Source organism: Engraulis encrasicolus, chromosome 7, assembly GCF_034702125.1.
Source record: "Engraulis encrasicolus isolate BLACKSEA-1 chromosome 7, IST_EnEncr_1.0, whole genome shotgun sequence".
Lineage (NCBI taxonomy): Eukaryota > Metazoa > Chordata > Actinopteri > Clupeiformes > Engraulidae > Engraulis > Engraulis encrasicolus.
The window spans coordinates 14,454,191-14,461,584 of NC_085863.1; the positions used below are offsets into that span (position 1 = coordinate 14,454,191).

Here is a 7,394-nt window from a genome sequence, read left to right on the forward strand (position 1 = left end):
CTTTGGGGAAGAAGCTGTTCTTCATCCTATCGGTTCTGGCTGGTAATGTCTTGTAGCGCCTTACAGAGGGCAACAGTGTGAAGAGATGGAAGCCAGGATGTGTGGAATCTTTAATGATACTCCTGGCTCTACTTACGCAGCGGGAGTTGTAGATGGGTATGGGAAGCAGGGGGCAGCCTATGATTTTTTGCGCTGTTTTGGTCACCCTCTGCTAAATTTAATTATCATTGCCCAAACCTTATGTTAGGATAATTGTTTAAAGAAATCATATAATACATTTTTATAGCTAACCATTAGGATACAATGTTGCCATAGCATAGGTAAATGGTCATAGATCACTGACTGAAAAAATCTAAAGAAATTTACATAGAGAGAACAGCAAAGTCTGACAGTTTGATTTCAGTCACATTATTATATGGAAACTGGGATGTCCTCCATTGTTATTCAAATGTCTCCTCTCACTGTCCCCGGTGGCCTGGCCTGGGGTATGCAGGGAATGTGCTCTCCTAGTTAATCAGTGTTTGACATGGATTACAGGGGAAAAGAGGGGAAAAAAGGCAGGAAAACAAGGAGGAAAAAAAGAACGAGGCTAGATGCATTAATGGTCTGTGCAGCAGGAATGGGCTAAAGCAGTGGTTCTCAACCTTTTTTGAACAAATGCTCCCTGGATCATGAGTCTCCCAACGCCCCCTTGATCTCATCCTAAGCCTGCCAACGTCCCCCTCAGTTTAAAAAAAATAAAATGGACTAATGCCCCCCCAATGACAACTAAGCACTGCCCCTTCTCAGCTCTATCCTTCTCAACGCCCTCTTAGTGCTTCCCAACGCCCCCCCAGGGGGCTGTAGAGCCCCTGTTGAGAAACTCCGGTCTAAACTACTCTCAGTCAGTATTCGCGCAGAGAGGAGAGGAGTGGAGTGGAGACCACACACTGTTACAGAGGCCTCTGTGGACACATTGGCCTAGCTCAGATCAACTCAGCTCAGCTCAATTCAGCTCAGATCTGGCTGTTTGCCTGGAGATTAACTCTGGTTCTGATGCAAAAACCTGGCCCACAGACGCCGGTTGTTTCACAAAGCACACGTTCTACAGACTCGGGTTGTTTCACAAAACGCACATTTTTTTTTCATACCGTAGTCATCATCATCATCATCACTATTGGACTTGTCAGTAGAAACTATAACCTCTCAGGTGCTCTTTTATTTTTGGAAAATCGGGAGGTGTTCCAGCAGACAGAGCATCAACCCAAAATAGACGGATGTCCTGTCAGCATAATTTGAGGAAACGTGTGTGTGTGTGTGTGTGTGTGTGAGTGCTCTCAAAACGTGTGAACATAATGACCTGCCAAAAAAAGTGCTGCAAATGCTTACACCATACTTTTTGTTGTGTAATACACTTAATGTTGTCTTTTTAAGCTCATATACAGCTATTAATATATTTTTTCGTAAATGTCTGAACCTTCTTAATTTGCCTTCTAGTTTATCTACTGTGATTTGAGGTTTTGATTTTGTGATTTGATTTATTATTATATCCTCATCATTTAGCAAATATGACAAACAGAGGGTGCCACAGCGAATTACAAGGAAACCATACTAATAGTATTATGTAGTAAGATACAGCAGCGTTGTTAGTATTACATGTATACAGTATTATTACAGCATCGCCAGGCAACTTGCAGTGGTTCTGCTGTAGTATATTTTTGCTCACTAGGGGGCAGGCAGCGCAAGCCTCTGACAGAGCCGTGCATACAAGGCTTTACTGTGGCCTCTGACACTTCTGTCTCCTCACTGACTTGACCTGGGAACTGCAGAGGAAGTTGAATTTACTATATCTGTAGCATATTTACATGTAAATGCAAATGCATTTGCTTTTGCAGTTTCAGTTTTTTCATGTTTGTTAGTCTTCAAAAAATGTAGACCGTATAAAATTCCTAGACAGTAAAAAAATACTCTCAAGCATCGTCTCCAGCCTACATTTGAAAATAACACAATGGACTCTAAAGGATGTTTTTCTTCTCCCTCTCTGTCTATTTCTTTCTTCCTTTCCCCCCCCCCGCCCTCATTTGGTTGTCTGTGCGGTGCAGCCGAGAGATCATTTACGCCGTGTCGCCTGAGTGACTTTGACAAGTTAAGTTAGTCATTTGTACACCCACTTGGCCCCGTCCCGCCCCCGCCCAGCCCGGCCCTCTACCTCACTGCCTGGCCGCCCGGGCCACAGACACTTGTGCTACCCCAGCAGTCAAAAACTGTAGCGTTACGGCCCCGAGAGTTTGTTTGGACTCTAGTGTGACATCTGACCCCTGCCCCCGCCACTTTGTTACAACAAACACGCGGATGATGAAAGCGGCCGGGCTGCCTGCCGGGATTGCTTCCAGATTGGGCTGGGGATTGGGACAGGGGTGCTGGTGCGGTGCGGTGGGGTGGGGATTGGGACAGGGGTGCGGTGAGGTGAGGTGCGGTGCTGTGAGGTGCGGTGCATATAGACCTGGGTCTGTGCACCTTGCTCCGTGGCATAAAACAGGCGAGTCTGTGCTTAGCTACTCTCTTGCACTCTCTCTCTCTGTCTCTCTCTCTCTCTCTCTCTCTCTCTCTCTCTCTCTCTCTCTCTCTCTCTCTCTCTCTCTCTCTCTCTCTGTCTCTCACTTACACACACACACTCGCTCTCCTTCTCCATCTCTCTCTCCCTCCATCTCTCTCTTTTTCTCTCTCTTTCTTTATCTCTCTTTCTCTCTCTCTCTCTCTCTCTCTATTTCTCTCTCTTTCTCTCTCTCTCGTTCTCATTCTCCTTCTCTCTCTACATCCATCTCTCTCTCTTTCTCTCTCTCTCTCTCTCTCTCTCTCTCTATTTCTCTCTCTTTCTCTCTCTCTCGTTCTCATTCTCCTTCTCTCTCTACATCCATCTCTCTCTCTTTCTCTCTCTCTCTCTCTCTCTCTCTCTCTCTCTCTCTCTCTCTCTCTCTCTCTCTCTCTCTCTGAGCCGTTAAGCTCATTGGCACTCCGAGGGAAACTCCGTCCCGTCCACCATATACATGCATGCGTAGGCTCCATACATATGCAGCCCTCATTCACAAATTAGTGGAGAGCCGTGTTTGTCTTGCCACAAGTTTCCCCCCACTCTTTCAGGACCCCTCTTTCATCGCCCAGCCTGTGGGCCTGAAGTGCCTGCTGCCTGCAAAAACGCCTTCACAGCAGTGACACGACGTCCCCCGTGCCAGAAACCAACACGGCGTCAAAGAAAAATAGTTTGATTTTAGTTGTCACCACACAGAGGAGGCCCTATTCAAACTTTTAAAATAAATTAAACAACGTTTTGGCATACTTTAAACATGCCTTCTTTTTTTAATGCAGTTAGCCCCGTAGTACTTATTCCTTGTGGATTTCTTTGCTATTGTATGTATGCACATTTAAAAGACAGTCTATTTGCACAGTCTTGGCTGAGTTAATTAAAAACAAACACTGTTGCTTGGGCAACGCTATAAACAATTATGGACCATCAATATGGTGATTTCAATGTATAGATGTAAGCAGCGTATATAGAGATTGACTTGCTCATGAGCAACTTTTGCCAGACTTTACCTTTTCAAGCTTGTGCACAACCTGCAGACCTCTTGGTATTTATGCTTTAGTCTACCGCTTGTCACACGTCAACTATACTCTTTTCATACAAATTGGCTCAGCTTATTCCTCAGATTTTTTTCCCCCATTTATTTCATTTATGTGTGCTTTCAAAAATATATGTGACTAACCACAAGAAGTGGGCTTGGGGGGGCATTGAGTTGATCATAGTTTTTGATAGAGCAGATTCTAAGCTTTACAATAGTACCTTGAATATAATAATAATAATAATAATAATAATAATAATAATAATAATAATAATAATAATAGTAAAAAAAAAAATTGTTTTGTATAGTACTTTGGTAGATTCTCAAAGTTGGTTTACAAAACCAACCCTAGAACATAATGAACATATACAAAGACATACATAGACTCAACATAAGAAGACAGTAGTGACAGAAGTACAAGAACAAAAACGACAAAAGTAGACTGCAGTGGAAGGTTTAATGTCCATGGTGGTGATATGGAGCTGGAAGATGTGCTGGAGATCTTGGCAAACACACTATAGGTAATGTGGTGATATCTGATGAATTTGTGGCTTTTGATTGTGTTCACTTCTTAAAGTAGAAAACAGAAAATTCAGCTATGGAAGTTCCTCTTGCCCATAGAAAAGATATAAAGCTATCAATTTAAAATACAAAACGTATGCTTTTAGACTAGTCAATCGTTTTTTGTGAAGCTTTGAGTAGAAAAAAAAATGAAAATCACAAAAATCTTTCTGTGATTTTCTCAGTTTCGCCTGGGTCTAAATAAATTGTGGGTTTTTTTCTTGCAATGCAGATAGTCACGTATGCGTTTGAACAGCCATGGTTACTGATATAAAATGGGCCAGACTTCTATCTCTCTCCTCTCCATAACCTTTCTCCCCCTTCTTCTCTACCTGGGAGGGAATATTTATCATCATCTTCGTTTAGTCAAGGCAGTTAAGGTTTTTGTGTAAAGGACAAATATTAAGAAAAAAGGAGCTATGAAGTCAATATCAAGTCTAAATTCAATTTTGACTGAGTGTGTGTAGTTGCTGCATGTTGGCTTTGTAGGGCAGCAGAGACCTTTTGGGGTGTGTGCGTGTGCGTGTGCGTGTGCGTGTGCGTGCGCGTGTGTGTGCGCGCGCGCGGCTGCGCGCTGTGGTCTAAGTGAAATATCCACTCATAGTGCTACCTCTCTTTCTGTTTCTCTCTCTCTGTCACATACACACACAGACACACACACACACACATGCTCCCTCTCATCACCACTAGGAACTAGGAACTTTTTTATGTACCCCTTTTTAGACTCAAGATCAGTTTTCACTCAAACTTAATTTTGGGAGCGTAAGAGATGACTACAAACTGGAATTTTTCAATATTTCATCTTGTCACAATCCTGCAATATTTTTCTCTTTTGGCCAATCAGCCAGTGGTGGGGGCCCGTAGGCTGCAGCCATATCTAGCCTGTGGGGGCCCTAGGCTGTAGTCTTATCTAGCCTGTAGGGGCCCTAGGCTGCAGCCATATCTAGTCTGTGGGGGCCCTAGGCTGCAGCTATATCTAGCCTGTAGGGGCCCTAGAATGCAGCCATATCTAGTCTGTGGGGGCCCTAGGCTGCAACCATATCTGGTCTGTGGGGGCCCGTAGGCTGCAGCCATATCTAGCCTGTGGGGGCCCTAGGCTGCAGCCATATCTGGTCTCTGGGGGCCCGTAGGCTGTAGTCTTATCTAGCCTGTGGGGGCCCTAGGCTGAAGTCTTATCTAGCCTGTGGGGGCCCTAGGCTGCAGCCATATCTGGTCTGTGGGGGCCCGTAGGCTGCAACCATATCTAGCCTGTGGGGGCCCTAGGCTGCAGCCATATCTAGTCTGTGGGGGCCCTAGGCTGCAACCATATCAGGTCTGTGGGGGCCCGTAGGCTGCAGCCATATCTAGCCTGTGGGGGCCCTAGGCTGCAGCCATATCTAGTCTCTGGGGGCCCGTAGGCTGCAGCCATATCTAGTCTCTGGGGGCCCGTAGGCTGCAGCCATATCTAGCCTGTGGGGGCCCTAGGCTGTAGTCTTATCTAGCCTGTGGGGGCCCTAGGCTGCAGCCATATCTGGTCTGTGGGGGCCCGTAGGCTGCAACCATATCTAGCCTGTGGGGGCCCTAGGCTGCAGCCATATCTAGTCTGTGGGGGCCCTAGGCTGTAGCCATATCTGGTCTGTGGGGGCCCTAGGCTGCAGCCATATCTAGCCTGTGGGGGCCCTAGGCTGCAGTCTGTGTTGTTAATACGTCCCTGGATGGGGGTGGTGGTGGTGGCCTCTGGGGAGGCCGTCCTCGGTCATTACCATCCTTATTGAGCGTGACACAAAGCCAGGGTGATGGGCATGCTCACAAGAGCCTCTAAGTGATTAACTAGTCCCCTGTGCCGACGGCCCCCGCCACCCCGGCTTTCAGATAATCATCTGATCACGCTCATTACATTACATTTTACAGCTTTTTAGGGGCTTTTTACATTTGCATTTACATGGCACTGGATTAATTATCTTAATTAATGTGCTTGTTTACATTTATATTTCTTACATATGTACATTACATATCATTTATGTAGCAATGGATTGTGTCGTCATAATGTAAATAATTATCACAATTAATATTTAAAAAATCAACTGACACATTTGATTTTTTTTTTTTAAAGAAACGGTGCAGCTTAAAAAATTCCTCTGAAAATATAATGAATTTCTCTTTGTTTTCAGCGTATGTCATTGGTCTGTCTTTGACGTTGTGAGCATGTGTAGTGTCAGCATTGGTTATCACTATGAATATCTGCTCACCAGTCACTTTCACAGCCACTCGGGAAGCATCTTATTAAGTTGTGTGTGTGTGTGTGTGTGTGTGTGTGTGTGTGTGTGTGTGTGTGTGTGTGTGTGTGTGTGTGTGTGTGTGTGTGTGTGTGTGTGTGTGTGTGTGTGTGTGTGTGCGTGTGTGTGAAGGTGGTATCATATTTATTTTATTAAGCACAGTGGCATTGCTCTGATCATGGAACAGTGCCAGGAAGTTTTTTTTTTCCATCTGTGGCGATGGATTACAACTGTGTTGTTTATTTTGGGAAATCCATTTTGTTACTCCAATTTCGAGTTCGAAATACAATAAGCATGTTTAAAACATTTAGTGTAGCGCACATTTATTGGTGCCCTCTTTCAGAGTGACTTGTGTTTTTATTGTGATGTCAAATTGTTTTTATATGTTGTGGAAGTACCAATTAATAATATTCGGGACATTTCTGCTGATATGGAGCTGAAGTTGGGTTTGGGGTTTATACTCAAGGTTTTACTTTACAATTTGTTGCGCCAAAACTGTCATTTAAAATGAATGCTTAATGCAACAACAAATGCCCCATTTATGATTTGATGCAATGAAAAAAATAGTTTCTCCTTTTTAACCATATTAGTGAAAATACTAGCATGACAAGATGAAAAGATGTTAATTGCAATGAACCAACTTGAAATGCGCCAAAAAAAAGCCCAGCTTCTTAAACGCTACACATATAAAGGGTGGTTTTACTTGATGCAATACCTCCCAAGCACTTTTCCATTCCTGTAACCAAACCCAGCATGTGTCTCTCAAAAATCTACTGTACATCTCTATGGACACACAGGGAGCGTTGACCCTTCAAACTGTGTTATGGAGGTATCAAATGAAACGTATTCTTGATTAAAACTCACTGCTGCTGAGGCAGGATGAGCTAATTTTCTCTCTCGCATTTGTCAAACATTCGTTGATTTAAAAAAAAAAAAAAATCCCCTGAGTGAAAAAAAGCGCGAGTCGTTGTGGGGAAGC

At 44.1% G+C, this 7,394-nt stretch overlaps 1 protein-coding gene across 2 annotated transcripts in view; it reads left to right on the plus strand.

The window, feature by feature from the left end:
• The window catches only part of hlcs (holocarboxylase synthetase (biotin-(proprionyl-CoA-carboxylase (ATP-hydrolysing)) ligase)), a 44,596-nt gene that overhangs the window by 8,717 nt on the left and 28,485 nt on the right, over positions 1-7,394 (plus strand). The window lies entirely within an intron of this gene.